Raw genomic sequence first — 14,829 nt, 5'->3', positions numbered from 1 at the left:
GCAAAACTAAAACACATTTGCATGTCAAAGAATAGGTTCTATTTAATTTGTATGGGCTTCTTTCTTAGCTATTCTCTTTCTTTTGGAAGAACTTCAAGGTTATGAAGAATGTAATAAATGTCTGAATAGTTGAGAGGAGGTATGAACACAGATGAAAACAGCTGATTCTCTAAGCAGTTGCTGGAAGGTGAGAAATCTGTATGCAAGAAGTGACTTCTCCCCTCTGCTTCTTGAATGCAGTCATGTTTCATTTTTGGAAGGTAAAAAAGGAAGCCAAAGTATTGGCCAGCTTGTGCTTATGGAATATATATTCTCCTGACTTGCATACATTTAAGGGCACTGTTTCTTGTCCTGTGGAGGCTTACCTAATTTTCACATTTTTGGCCTTTCCTCAGGGGAAATGCTATGGTAACAATATCCTAATGTTTAACACTACGCGTTTTATCCCCCTCATTGTTTTTCCTTTTTCTCTTTAGGAGAGAGAAGTTGAAGCTCTGATTTATAGTGAATTGAGTTTCACAGGTTCAGATTTAGAATCGAGGAAACACATTATGTAAACTTTGGTTATCCTGAAAAGCTTTAAGGATATGAGGAAACAAAACAATTAAAAAAACACTTTCATTATAATTTTAAAAAATCAATCCTTTCTATTTTATGATTTTTTTTTTTATTTCTTACTTAGTAAGTATTTTAATGGCTGGTAAATCAACACAAAGAAACAAAAGTGTTTTCTATAGATTTTCTTCTTTTTAATTAATGCTGTAAATCTTCCTTAGTTGAGAAAAGACATTGAGAGAGACTAATTTATGTTTGAAATATAATTTTAAGTTATCAGGAAAGCATCTTGTGGGCCTACGGCTAAATGATTCACTTGGTTGTCACAATGCGTGGATGAGAGAGAACTGAGTTTTTCAAGAGCTTACACCTTTCAGACAAATATTTTCCAAGATTTGGATTTTGTTGAACTGACCTTTAATGCACAGGAGAGATGTTTGAATACTATTTGGAGACATATGGGGTCTGAGCTCTGTGTTTGTCTGCATCTGTTCACTTCACTCTCGCCCTTGCTACGGTGAGATCTATTTCTCCAGGGCAGGGCAGAGCATGCCCAAGTGCCTGACATTTACTAGAACCTCAAATATTTGAAAGTGGTTATGTCTAAGTGCACACATGAATGAATGAAATTAAATTATAGCCACACCTTTTTGGATACTCACAGTTAGTGAACTCTAGGATATTGGGTCAAAGCTCATTTATAGAATTTAAGTTGGCACATGAATGAATTCATTTAACATGGCAGCCCAGGTATCACTTGTGTTTTTGTTTTTTAAAGATTTTATTTATTTATTTGAGAGAGAACATGTGAACAGGGGGAGGAGCAGAGGGAGAGAGAGAGAGGGACAATCCGTAAGCTGACTCTGGGCAAAGCACAGAGCCTGACTCTAGGCTTGATCCCAGGACCCTGAGATCACGACCTGAGCTGAAATCAAGAGTCAGATGCTTAACTGACTAAGCCATCCAGGCGCCCCCAGGTATCACTTGTTTTGTTGCAGAGTTAGGTGGAATCATTCTTAATTTTCCAATTCCATGGTTTCTCTTTCCTCATGGGCCTCCACTACCATGTTTTTCCATTCCCAGTGATCCCTGTACAGCTGGGTTTCCAATTATTGTACTTTCTCCCTTTTATTGTGTTATTTTGGATAGATTGGAACTTATAACAGGGGGTACAGACACCTACTTCTCAATGTTATGAAGTCTTAATGCAGTGACATATATCTTCTACTGGGTACGTAGAAACTTGTAGCAAAAATAAGTTACCATGGGCAGCAGCAGAAACACCAGCACCACCACCACTACCAGTAAATAGTAATAGACTGAAAGGGAAATGCCTTGACTGAGGTATAATTATATATTTATTAAAAAGATCTTTTTGATGAGGGAAACTAAACTTCAGCACAATCTCATGTTCATGGTTGTTTCTTGTGTATTAAGGTTGTGGTAGAATATTATTCCATAAAAAAAAAAAACAATATATTTTGACATGATCACATCAAACCTTCTTGACAAAATGTAAATCTCTTGTGTGTTTATAAAATATTACTAAATATCTGTTACCCATGTTCCATTGTGAAGATCTCCTAGACTATAAAATACAGTCAATTTTTTTTTCTGTTTTGATTGAATTATTTATACTTGGGGAAAATAAGAACTTTCTAAAAATCTATTAGAATAAAGTTAGTGTCTGTATCAAAACTGGTCACTAAAGTAATTTTTTAAAATGTTTTAGTAAACTAAATGGTTATTTTTTTTTAAGTTAGAATACAGAAAAAACTGTTAGAAATGTAATTTGCAATTTATTTTGAGGTCTAAAATGGTGAAAAAGAGATCACATGTAGCTCAAATATCCTCTGCCTGTCCTTATCCTAACCCCATGTGTCTAATGTATTATTAACCAACATAAGGCAATATATAGAAATACAAACTATAAATCTTAATGTGGAAAATAGCTTAAATGTAATAATTTTGCAGACAGATTTTTCTATCTTTTTATCTATCAATCTATCATCTCTTTTCAGCTTTACTGAGGTATAATTGATAAATAAAATTGTCAATTTTATAGTTTTCACTGTTGCTTTTTAATCCACCAAAAATAACTTTACAATGCAACACTTTAGACAGTTTATTTGTTACTTTCTTTGCTTTCTCCTTCTTTAGGCAACAATGCCTCAATGTTTAGCAGCAAGTCCTCACTTGTTGAACTCTACAGGGAAGCACTATCACATGGGATCCCAAACTCAGCAGTCTGTGCTAAAAACTTCGTTGATTACTGCTTGCAGATTGTCAGATCTCTGGTCTCTTGACATATTCAGTATTGCTGTTCTGGTCTTGAGAAAGTTCTCCCTTTCTTCATCTACCTTAATTTCATGTTCAATTGTAAATAATTCAAGCATTTTGAGACGGTCACAGTCAATGGAATTTACATTTAGAGTGTACAATATAGTGATTTGGTATATGAATACATTATGAAAGGATTTCTACTATTAAGTTAATTAATATATCACTCGATACATTTACCTTTTTTTGTTTCCATGTGTGTTTTTGTTTTGTTTTTATCTTTCAATTACACAAAACAGTGTTATCAGTTCAGGTCACCATGTTATCCATTAGACCTTTAAACTTTATTCATCTTAGAAAAGAGAGTCTGTCTGTTTTTCCAGCATGTCCCCCTTTCCCCAACTCCCCAGCTCCTGGCAACCATTCTACTCTCTGTTCCTAGGAGTTCTTTTTTTTTTTTTTTTGATTTTATACATATGAGAGGTATCATGCAGTATTTTCTTTACCTATCTGGCTTATTTCGCTTAGCATCATGTTCTCTAGGTTCATCTGTGTTGTTGCAAATGATAGATTTTCCCTTTTATAAGGCTGAGTAATATTCAATTGTGTGTATGTATCACATCTTCTTTATCCATTCATCTGCTGATGAATGCTTAGATTGTTTTTATGCCTTGGCTATTGTGAATAATGCTGCAGTAAACATGGGAGTGCAGGTATCTCTTTGAGATGGTGATTATGTTTCTTTTAGATATTCAACCAGAGGTGGGATTGTTGGAACATAGGGAGCTCTATTTTAAATTTTTTGAAGAATCTCCATACTGTTTTCCACAGTAGCTGTGCTGGTTTGCATTCCCACCAACAATACACATGGGTTCACCTTTCTCCACATTCTCACCAACATCTGTTATCTGTTGTCTTTCTGGTGATATTCTAATAGGCATGAGGTGGTGTGCCATTGTGGTTTTGATTTGCATTTCCCTGATGATTAGTGTTTTGAGCACCTTTTCATGTATCTTTTGGCTATTTTTATGTCTTCTTTGGAAAAATGTCAGTTCAGGTCCTTTGCCATTTTTTTAATTGAGTTATGTTTTATTATTGAGTTGTATGAGTTCCTTGCATATTTTGAATATTAACACCTTATCAGATATGTGGCTTGCAAATATTTTCTCCCATTCTACAGATTGCCTTTTTATTTCATTGATGGTTTCCTTTGCTGGGCAGAAGCTTTTTAGTGATGTAGCCCTACTTATTTATTCTTGTTTGTGTTGTCTTTGTTTTTGATGTCTTAGCCAAAAAGTCCTTGCCAACATTAATTTCAAGGAGCCTAACCCCTCTGTTTTCTTACAGGTTTGTGATTTCAGCTGCTACATTCAAATCTTTAATCCATTTGGGTTGAGATAGCGGGTTCAGGTTCATTCTTATGTATGTGGATATCAGTTTTCCCAGTACCATGTTTTGAAGAAACTGTCTGTTCTTCATGGTGTAGTCTTGGCTCCTTTGTCAAAAAGTAATTATCATGTATATGTATGAGTTTTTTTCCGGTATCTCAATTCTTTTCCATTGGTCAATGTGTCCATTATTAATGCCAATACCATACTGTTTTGATTATTTTAGATTTGTAACATGGTTTGAAAGCAGGAATTGTTATGCCTCCAGTTTTGATTTCCTTTCTTCAGAGTGCTTTGGTTACTCAAGTTTTTCTGGTTTGTTTTGGTTTGTGTGTGTGTGTGTGTGTGTGTGTGTGTGTGTGTGCGCGCACGCACGCTTCTGTACAAATTTTAGGATTGTTTCTTTATTTCTGTGAAAATGCAATTGGAATTTTGATACTGATTGTATTGAATCTATCCAGCACTTTGGGTAGTAGGGACATTTTAACAATATTAATTCTTCCAATTTCTTAACATGAAATATCTTTCTATGTATTTGTGTCTTTTTCAATTTGTTTTTCATTAATGTTTTACACCTTTTAGTGAGTAGACATTTCACTTCCGTGGCTAAATTTATTTCTAAGTATTTTATTATTTTTGTTGCTTTATATATGAGATTGCTTTCTTAATTTCTCTTTCCAATAATTCATTGTTAGTGGATACAAATACAATTTATTTTTGTATAGTAATTTTGTACCCTGAAACTTTGCTGATTTTTTACTAGTTCAAACAATATCTTGATAGAGTCTTTAGTGCTTTTGGTATAAAAATCATGTCATCTATAAACAGGTAATTTTGCTTCTTCTTTGGTGTATTGGATGCTTTTCGAATTTTTTTCCTTGCCTACTTGCTCTGGCAAGGGCTTCAAGTACTCTGCTGAATAAAAGTGGTGAGAATAGGTATCCTTGTCTTATCCCTGATCTTAGAAGAAATATTTTTAGCCTTTCACCATGGAGTATAATGTTAGCTGTGGGTTGTCATCAATGTTCTTTATTATGTTGAGGTTATACACTGAGCTTGAATGCAAAGTTGGGCCACTATGTGTGTGGACAAAGTCTTTCCAGGGAAATGCTGGCAACTTTAATTTATAGTGGAAGTAAGCTAGAGAAAGAAGGTGGAGATAATGTCCATCTGCTCTTTTGGGTTCCAGAGAGGATCCGTGTTAGTGCTGAGATGCATGCTAATTGGATGTTAGACCCTGAGGCTGTAGTTTGTAAAGCGTGTCAATCTCCTCTCAGGAAAAGAGTAGGAGATCTCTTTTTTTCCTGCTTCCTTGGCACAAAGCCCTGGTTGGGGGAAGCCATCGTGAATGTGCCTGTTAACAACTGTTTTTCCTTTTACTATAGTCCTGAGAGACTAATGAATGCAAGTCTCCTTGGCTATTAGAGCTAGATAAACTGGAGTCTCATCCTCTGGGTGGCAGCCTTAAAAGTTGGGGATTCTGGATGTGTGGTCCATATCCTTTGCTCCTCAGCAAGATTCTGGGAGTTGGGTGTTCCCTCCTGGCTGTATGGTGCTGTGCCAGTGGTGGGGCTTAAAGTGAGAATGTGTCTCAGTCTTACCTTCTTGTTTGTGTTTGGGCATTATCTCTCCCTTGATATGTAGGACTCATTCAACCTACTTCTGAATTTCCCTCAGAGGGAATAATTTCATGTGTAGGTGCATATTTGGGATGTTGGTGGGAGGTGGGAAATTCAGGAGCCTCATAAGTCACCTCTTGGTCTGGAGTCTCAATGGTTCTCAACATAGCAAACCACTGGGTTACATGGGTGGGTGTGATGGAAGCAATAGATACTGAAGGCATAGTAACCTGAGGGGCAGCCAACCCCAAAGAGAAGAGGAGCATGTTTTGAGGTGTGGCTCTGGGGTAATTCTGTTGTCTTGCGCTCCTTAGTATCTTATTAGAGTTGAAGGAAAATAGAGTGGTCTTGAGTCCTTAAAAAACCAACCAACCAACCAACAAAAAAGAAATACAGCATCAATTTATATGTGTTTGGTAAATGTATTTTGCTGACTTACCCATCATAGAAGAAATTTTCAGGATCTATAATCAGTCTTTGAAATTATTGGATATGTGTTCTATTAAAAATGTTAAGTTAATTACACCTATTGTGATGTAATCCCATATCTCATATATCTGCAAGACTGATGCTATAGAGAAATTTATCAATCAGAAATATTGCTATATAACCAATTTCCTTGGGGATTCATAATATCAACAAGGATGCAGAAACTACACTTGGCTCTACAAAACTTTATGGTCTGTGAAGGCAGGGGCTATGCCCCATACATCTTTTTACACTAGATGTTATTTAAAATAGTAAGTAGAGAAACATTTCTAGAGGAATTTTTACTCAAAAATAATAAGAGATTCAGAAGAGTGGGTCATCTATTTCATGAAGACAGGGACAATGTCTACATTTTTTTTTCTACTGTGTCTCCAGGACTTGGCACGTAATAAGTAATCAATACACACTGGTTGAGTGAATGAATGAATCAGGGAATAAATTAATTGGAATGAGGATTGTTAACCAACAGAAGAGAAGCCTGATAAAATTGTGGCAGCTGAAGAATTTGACTTGTGGTGAATCGTTAGACATATTACGTGTGCCCTTGAGAGGTTAATCTAGCAATAGTGATTAAGTTTTAGGCAAAGAATTCAGTTCAACATACGGGAGAAGGTGTTACTGTAATTGCTGGTATAGTGCAGCTCCTGCTAATAGATAGCCTCCCTGAATGTGTGTCCATGTATATCTAGTTAACTGTCCAGCAGAATTTTTGTCCCAAAATAGTATTTTAGGGGTGCCGGGGTGGCTCCATTGGTTGGGCAACCGACTCTTGGTTTCAGCTCAGGTCATGATCTCAGAGTCCTGGACTCAGTGGGGAGTCTGCTTGAGGAATCTGTCGCTCCCTCTCCCTCTGCCCCTCCCACTGCTCATGCACTCTTGCTCTCTCTCTCTCAAATAAATAAATCTTTAAAAAAACTCAAAAAACAAAAGTAGTGTTTAATAAAGGTTTGTGTAAATGCATATGTAAATAATTACTAGAACTGCTCACCCATATGGAAATAGTGATCTTCCTATCATTGTAGGTGTTCTAGAATTGTCCAAGTCATTATACAGCCTGGGTATGTAGCAAGAATGAAAGCATAAATAGAGGTTGGATTAGATAAATGCAATGTCTGTCTGTATAATCTAACCTTGATCTTCTAGGATTCCATTAAATTGGAACATGTGTTTTCTCTGTATATGAAATACTTCTTTATCAAGTTGTTAGGGAAATCTGCCTTCTCTACCTTCAAAGCATTTGTTAAGGAGGCATAATTTCTTGATCTATGATGAGGAAAGCTAGCTATGTACTCTCTGCTGTAGACAACTGGAGGAGGGAGTCATTGTTACATTGGAACTAACTCTAAAGGTCTTCTCCTTTATTCTTTCTACATCACCTTCATCCTGATTGCAACCTCATTACCTCAATTTTCAAAGAGTCAGGTTGCTCAGGCCAATAGTAAAATCCTGACTTGGGAGCATAACTTAATAAAAGGTTTTTCCTAAATGGTGCCAGGTTGTGAAGCTTCTGCAGAAAATTCACCATGGGAGCAGGACCATAATCAATAGAATTCATATTATTAAATGTCCCATAAGCGTTGATCCTAAGTATTATCTAAAAGCTAAGTGTTGCTGAGGTCCATATAGTGTGTGTATGTGTGGGTGCTGTCATTTTGGACAAATCAGCAAGGCTGAAAGAGCACTACAATGGTTGTGTCCTTGGTATCTGTCATCCTTGGAGGAAAGCTTTTTATTTGTGTGACAAAGTCACATTAATTGGATTTTTTCCTAGGTGGAAATATTTTAAATTTGGAAGACATCTTCACAGCAAGCTCTCCCTGTCTACTCAGAAGAGATTCTCTGATTCAGAACAGTCCTTTCTGAGGATCCGTAATCTGCCTGGGAATGATTGTGTGTCACCTGGACAATTGCAGGTAGCTAACTTTTCATTTGAACTCCCATCCCCATAGCAATAGGCAGAAATGCAATATTAAGTGTTACCATTTATTCTTAACTTAATTTTTATTGGATTTTGGAACACATTAAAGATAAAACTTTACAGAATGCAAAGTATACAGAATAATAAAAGATTGGTAAAGAATAAAAATAGTTAAAACATCAAAGTAGAGCCTCTAAGTAACACAGGTGCAATGGAACTTGCCCAAAAGGACTCTCATGAAACAGGATACTGAATATTATGAAAAGTATTATATGCTTCTCTTTAGCAAAATGAGTCAGAGAAGTAATAACTGGTCAGTTTTATATAGCTCTTTATTTCATGCAATAGTCATCACATTAAACGTGTATCCTTCAGGTATTACATTATTTCCATTTGACATAATAGTCAAGTGACTTTCCCAGGGTTACTCAGTCAGCTCTTGACTGAAACTACAGTGGCAATTTTTAAGCTCTTTGGATTCTAAACCCACAGCGGATATAACAATTTTGGTAAAAATTTGCTAGTTGCTAAGAATTTTCAGATCCTTTCATTTTATCCTTTGACTTCTTGCTAAGGACCCTTCCTTACTGAGCGCCATTTCCAACGTTTGGGGGTGGTTGGGGTTTCTTGGTCCAACTAATGCAATATTAAGAGGTAAGTGTAGAAAACAAAAATTTTTAATGGAGTCAGAGGGGATTGGATTCAGATATTTTGTGTATGTGTTTGAAGGCCATTTGCAAAATGAAATGTGAACGGTGTCCTGAAAACACCTATCAAGATTATGCTCTTGTACTAGATATTTTGGAAAGTAAGTGTAAGATGAGAATTAAAAACATCCATTTATTTTGCTGATGTGTTCCTGAATGCAGGTCTGTGGGCCAGCTCCAGCCTTTGACAAAGCTTTAACCAATGACAAAAAGAAGGAGACCACACTAATTTTTCATAAAGCCAATTTTAGGGATGTTCTATATTCTGAAAGTATGTCCTTCCCACGTTTTGATGATGACTTCTCCAGTGGCAACCCTTTCTGAAATGTAAACTTCTACTATAATCAAAGACAGATTTATTTTGTCACATTGCCCATTTTAAATCCCAAAGTGTATAACCTGAGTTTAGAATCTATGATTTTCAATTTTATTATCTGTAAAATGAAAACGGTAAAAGTAGCTCAGGTGACCCTTGAATAATGTGGGTTTGAACTTTGTAGGTCCATTTAAACACGGATTTTTATTTATTTATTTTTTTTTCAAAAAGCTTTACTGTTTCCATCTGGTCCACAGCTTGGGCGAGGGCTTCATGCTGGTTAGAAAAGCTGCTTAGTGGCTGCAGGCACAGGTTCGAGCCGAAGCTCACACTGAGGGGGATGCCAGAGGAACCCCTCAAGGGCTGCTGGGCTCTGGGGACTCCTGACCGAGCTTGAAAGCGAGCCTTTCCGAAAGATACTCTCGCAGCCCAGTCTGGGGGCCAGGCAGCCAGCAGAGGTGTGAGGGGGTCCTAATCTTCTTGATGAGGTTTTCCTCTTCTGGCAAGTGGCTCTCCAGGAAGTCACAAGGATGGGCGTCTGTGCCAGCGGAACGCAGGGCATGCAGATCTGAAAGGGCCTGGTTTAGGTTCTTTCCCAGAACTATGGCAGCTTCCATGGAGTTCATGGCTTTACCCCACGCATGTTGGGACAGCTTCTGTATATCCTGGGAGAGAGCGTGGCAATCATGCTGGTTTTGCATCTTTAAGAGACTCTGGCACCCTTGCACTTCTCTTCCCCGACTCCAGAAAGATGTGGCTCAGCTCTCTGGAGCCACATTGCTGCAGTGGAAATAAAAGCCCAGAGAAAGGTAAGTGTAAGAGGTATGCAGATGCATGTTGACCAGGGCCTTTACAGCAATTCCACCTCACTGGAGTAATTCTGAGGAATCTGGGAGCTCATGGTTGATCAGCAATAAGCTCAAATAATGGTGTTGGCTGGTCCAGGAGGCAGAGGATGGCTGAGAAGATGGTTCCAAAGATTTCGATGGGAAAAGAGGTTGTAGGGAGGTTGGAGGATGGAAGAAGGGGCATCCTTGGGTCTGTTCCCTCCAAACACTCTTGAAGCAAGAGACAGATCCACCAGGCCACTGAGTGCATTGTCTATATGCAGCGTTTTTATGGTACAATGTTATAAATGTATTTTCCCATCCTTTGATTTTCTTAATAATACTTTATTTTCTCTAGCTTATTTTATTATAAGAATACAGCATACAATATATATATAACAGTACAAAATATGTATTAATTGATTTTTTATGTTACTGGTAAGGCTTCTGGTCAATAGTAGGTTAAGTTTCTGGGGAGTCAAAGGTCACACAGTGATTTTCAACTGCCTGGGGGGGGGGGTCTGTGCCTCTAATCTCCCCCAACATTGTTCAAGGGTAACGATACCTTCTTAGGATTACTGCATGGATTTTGTGGCACCATAACATGATTGGAATTTGGAAAAAGGTCTTAGCCTGTTCCCAGTTAACAGTAAGGACTCAAAAATCATCATTATTTCTATTAGCTGGTCTAGGAACTTTCTAGCACATATGATTTCATAGCATTTGAAGGGATTTACTTTTCAAATAACTCTTATTTTATGTGTCACTCTGATAATGTCTCATTGTCTGACCACCAAGAAGGGCTGACTGGTTTGGCCAGGGTGTGGTTGGGAGACTAAAGGACACTGGTTTGGAGTCAGAAGGCCTGAGTTACCATCCCAGCCCCACAATTTACAAGCTTGATGCCTTGAGTGTCAGTTAACTTCTCTAATCCTTAGACGCCTTATATAAAGTGTATAACCAGATCTACCTCATAAGGTTGTCCAAAGGACTGAATGAGGTGTCCCCAGAATGTTCCCAGTGAGTGTCACATTATATGGTAGGTATTCATTACACGTTAGCCTGAATCAGGGGACAGAAGGAGTTACCTTTACGTCATTTCTACTATTTGATAATGGGGACATCTCTTGAGTAGTTAATCACTTTCCCTTTAAGATTTAAGTTATTTGGAATTTACTACCTATGTTAGTCATCCTAAGGACTTGATTTCCTAGGTAATTACATGTGAAACTAGAGTTAAACTTTCCCTTTAAGATTTAAGTTATTTGGAATTTACTACCTATGTTAGTCATCCTAAGGACTTGATTTCCTAGGTAATTACATGTGAAACTAGAGTTAAACTCTGAGGGAGGGAGTGGTAAGGATGGCCAAGTCCTTCAAATACCATGAACACAATTTCCCCTGAAAGGGCAGAACATCTTTCCTTGATGCAGGGGAGATATCTGGCTTTCTAGAGCAGTTTCTGGAATTTATGAGGTGTTTGATTATCCTGGTGAGGTGGGCTGTGTTGTTGATGAAACTATGGATTCTGAATAGAGTCTGAAGAGTCTGCACCAGAATATTTCCCAAAGAATCATGTATGGAATGCACATCCAAAGAAATCTTCCCCAAATGGGCCCATTCCCTGCAACACTACATGATGTCACTCTCAGGAGAGTCAGGAGGTCCAAGCTCCAGTATTAACTCACTTAGGTGGTCAGGTTTGGACTGTGTGCAAACAGTGATCTCCACTTTATTTATTTACTTACTTACTTACTTAGTTATTATTGAAGCGTAAAGCTAGGGGGGCCTGGCTGGCTGAGTCGGTGAGCATGTGACTCTTGATCTCAGAGTTTTGAGTTCGAGCCCCATGTTGGGTGTAGAGGTTACTTAAAAATAAAATCTTAAAGGGTGAGGCTAGAATCGATGTCACCCTGTCTTCCCTGTTTTTCCCTCTATGAATATACATTCATCTACTGTTTCCTCCCCATAAAAGTACCAGATTATTCTTTAACTTTTGCTGGCATGATGTCTACATCATCGCCATATCAGCACAGGCAAATTTTAAAGACCCCTTTGATTGGTTCTTCCATGAACATCCAGTAATTATTTTCTGAGTCTTATCTTTCCTAACCCAAGCCTGTGTCTGCAGGAGGAAAAATAATAATTAAATATAAGGAGGAAAGGTGAAACTACTGTGAAATTTTAATTATGTTTGTCTGAGGGATTACAGATAATTTTTATATTCTTCCTTTCATGCCTTCTGATTTATTATTTTTCCTACAATAAAATGATATTTGTTTTATGACTTAAAGGTCAAATGAATAAAAATTAAATTTTTAATGTTCTGATATCATTTACCCTCCTTTGCCTTGCTGCTGTTTTCTCACACGTAGCCTATTTTTTATCGTTAATATTTTATCTTATTTACTTCCTTGTGATACTGACCTTCTTCAGTTAGATTGTAAGCTCCTTTAAGACAGGACCATTGCTAGAAAAAAAAATAATCCCATGACATATTTATTGCTCACATATATTTTTTTCATTTCTTTGTACGATAAAGAGAACTGAGTTTAAATTGTTAGAGTAAAATCTTTCCAGGTTTTTGAATGGTTTTTTACTTAGAAATTCCTTTCTGCCTTAATTCTGTTCCATCATTTTATTCATGTTTTCTGATTTCCAATTTTTTAGTGGTTTCTCAAGTAGTGATGTCTCTGCTTATTCCAGACAAGATGTAAATAAAGGTCAATAAACAGGAGTAAATGGGGAATGAAATAATTAAGTTTTGCTTTGCTTTACCAAGAGCCAGTCAGGCACCCCTTCTTATCCCACTCCTCTTCTTTCTTGCCATGGCGAGTCTACCCTAGACATTATTATTATTGGCATTATGACCTAGATTCTTCTGTCTCTAAGAGTTAGAGAACCTAAGACCTCCAAAGGAGAGATGCTGATCTTGGTTGCAAATAGTAGAAGGTCAGGAAAGAATCACATGTGCTCTTGGCCATGGTGTCCTCTAAGTCCTCTGCTCTGCTATGGACAAGAGCTATTAGCTGACCCTCCTGCTGTGCACTGGGAACGACAGGCTTATGGGTTGCATTATAAATCTGGGCCCAGGGCCAATATTAGAGAGAAAAATGAGGCCAAGTCATGAAACGTCAGGGTTCAAGCCTCTATTTATCTTGTATTGATAGTTTTGTTCTACATGAGTTATTTTGAATTTATTTTTAAAATATTTTATTAAAATATTATTTAATTGAATTGTTGAAGTTTTTTGCATCACCTTTTTTGTTTTGTGTCTTGATTGGGCCAACATGTTCTCCTTAGACAGGAGCTTGAAATGCGGCATTGCTTTTTTCCATATAACCTCTGGGTTTCACAAAGATAATTTTTCACAAGCGAGAGTGGGTTCATTGTCTTTTGGATTCTCTGGAGGATATATCTGCTACCATGGAGGTACTGGAATACGAGAGGGATCCCATATCTCTTCCCACCTTGCTCTCCATTATATCTCTAGCACACTTAACACAATGTTAGACACTTAGAAATGGCTCCTTTAAAGTGCATTTGATGATTTTTTTAAATGGTGTGTGTGTGTGTGTGTGTGTGTGTGTGTGTGTGTGTGGTATGTGGTACCATTGACACTATAATGAATTAAGAGTTCTAGTTAGAGGCCAGGACTCCAGTTAATAAGACCTTTAATGAAAAAATAAAATAAAATAAAACCAACCAGATGTGTTTTTGATTTACATATTTTTAAAGTAAGCATCTATTGTGCACTCTCCATGTAGTTACCATTTATTCTCCTAGCAATCCTGTGAGGTCAGTCTTACTATCCCTCACACTTTACTGAATGTGGTGCAAAGAGATTAACTAACTACCCAAGACTACACAGTAAGTGGAGCCAAGATTCACACCCAGTCCATTTGACTGCAGACCCGGGATCTGTCATGAGTTAGCAGAACTGCCTCTCAGGTGTGCTGTAATCACTATGTACTTTTCACTCTGTCTGAGAGCGCACCAGCGTCTATGGCAGCACAGTCAGCCTCTCTACTCCTGTGTATAAGCTGCCTTGCCCTAGGAAGCATCGAGTGTGCAGCACCGACTGTACAGTCTCTGTAGCTCTTTGCAAACGATGCCGTGGTTTCACTTCAGGCTCACTCACTGCCAGGGGCAAAGGGGAAAGGCTAGATGGTTTTGTCCTTCAAGTTTATTTGAAAATAAGAGATTTTCTTCAGGTCAGGGGAGATCTTTCCTTCCATTTTTAAAAAATAAAAGGTGGGAAAAACAAACAAAAACAGCACAGAGCAAATTTAATGTAATGATGTTCCCAAAGGGACAGTCAGGGTAACCACTCTGGCTTTGAATTCTGTCTTCTTAACAATGTAACTTGATGGAAGGTTATGACGACTATGGACTGTTACATTTGTGTCCCCCTAAAATTCCTATGTTGGATGTTCTAACCCACAGTGTGGGTATATTTGGAGATGGAGTCTCTAAAGAAATAAAGGTTAAATGAAGTCATAAATGTGGGACCCTGATCCGAGGGGATTAGTTATATCAGCACAGACACCAAAAAGTTCTCTTTCCACCCACTCTTCTCTTGAGTCCACACACAAAGGAAGCCTATATGAGGATATAGCCAGAAGGCAGCTGTCTGCAAGCCAGGAAGAGAGTCCTCACTAGAAATGGGCCACGCTGGCACTTTGATCGTGGACTTCTAGCATCTAGAACTGTGAAAAAATAAATTACTA

The 14,829-nt window shown here is 37.7% G+C and overlaps 1 pseudogene; it reads right to left on the bottom strand.

Annotated features, from left to right (window-relative positions):
* Positions 1-9,628: 9,628 nt before the first annotated feature.
* Positions 9,629-10,173, bottom strand: LOC123796041 (ferritin light chain pseudogene; annotated as a pseudogene).
* Between the last annotated feature and the right edge of the window lie 4,656 nt (positions 10,174-14,829).

The sequence above is a fragment of the Ursus americanus genome, chromosome 6 (genome assembly GCF_024610735.1).
Source record: "Ursus americanus isolate L20-20 chromosome 6, mUrsAme1.1.p, whole genome shotgun sequence".
Lineage (NCBI taxonomy): Eukaryota > Metazoa > Chordata > Mammalia > Carnivora > Ursidae > Ursus > Ursus americanus.
The sequence above is the reverse complement of the archived record's forward strand: the minus strand, read 5'-3'. Positions and strand labels throughout refer to the sequence as shown.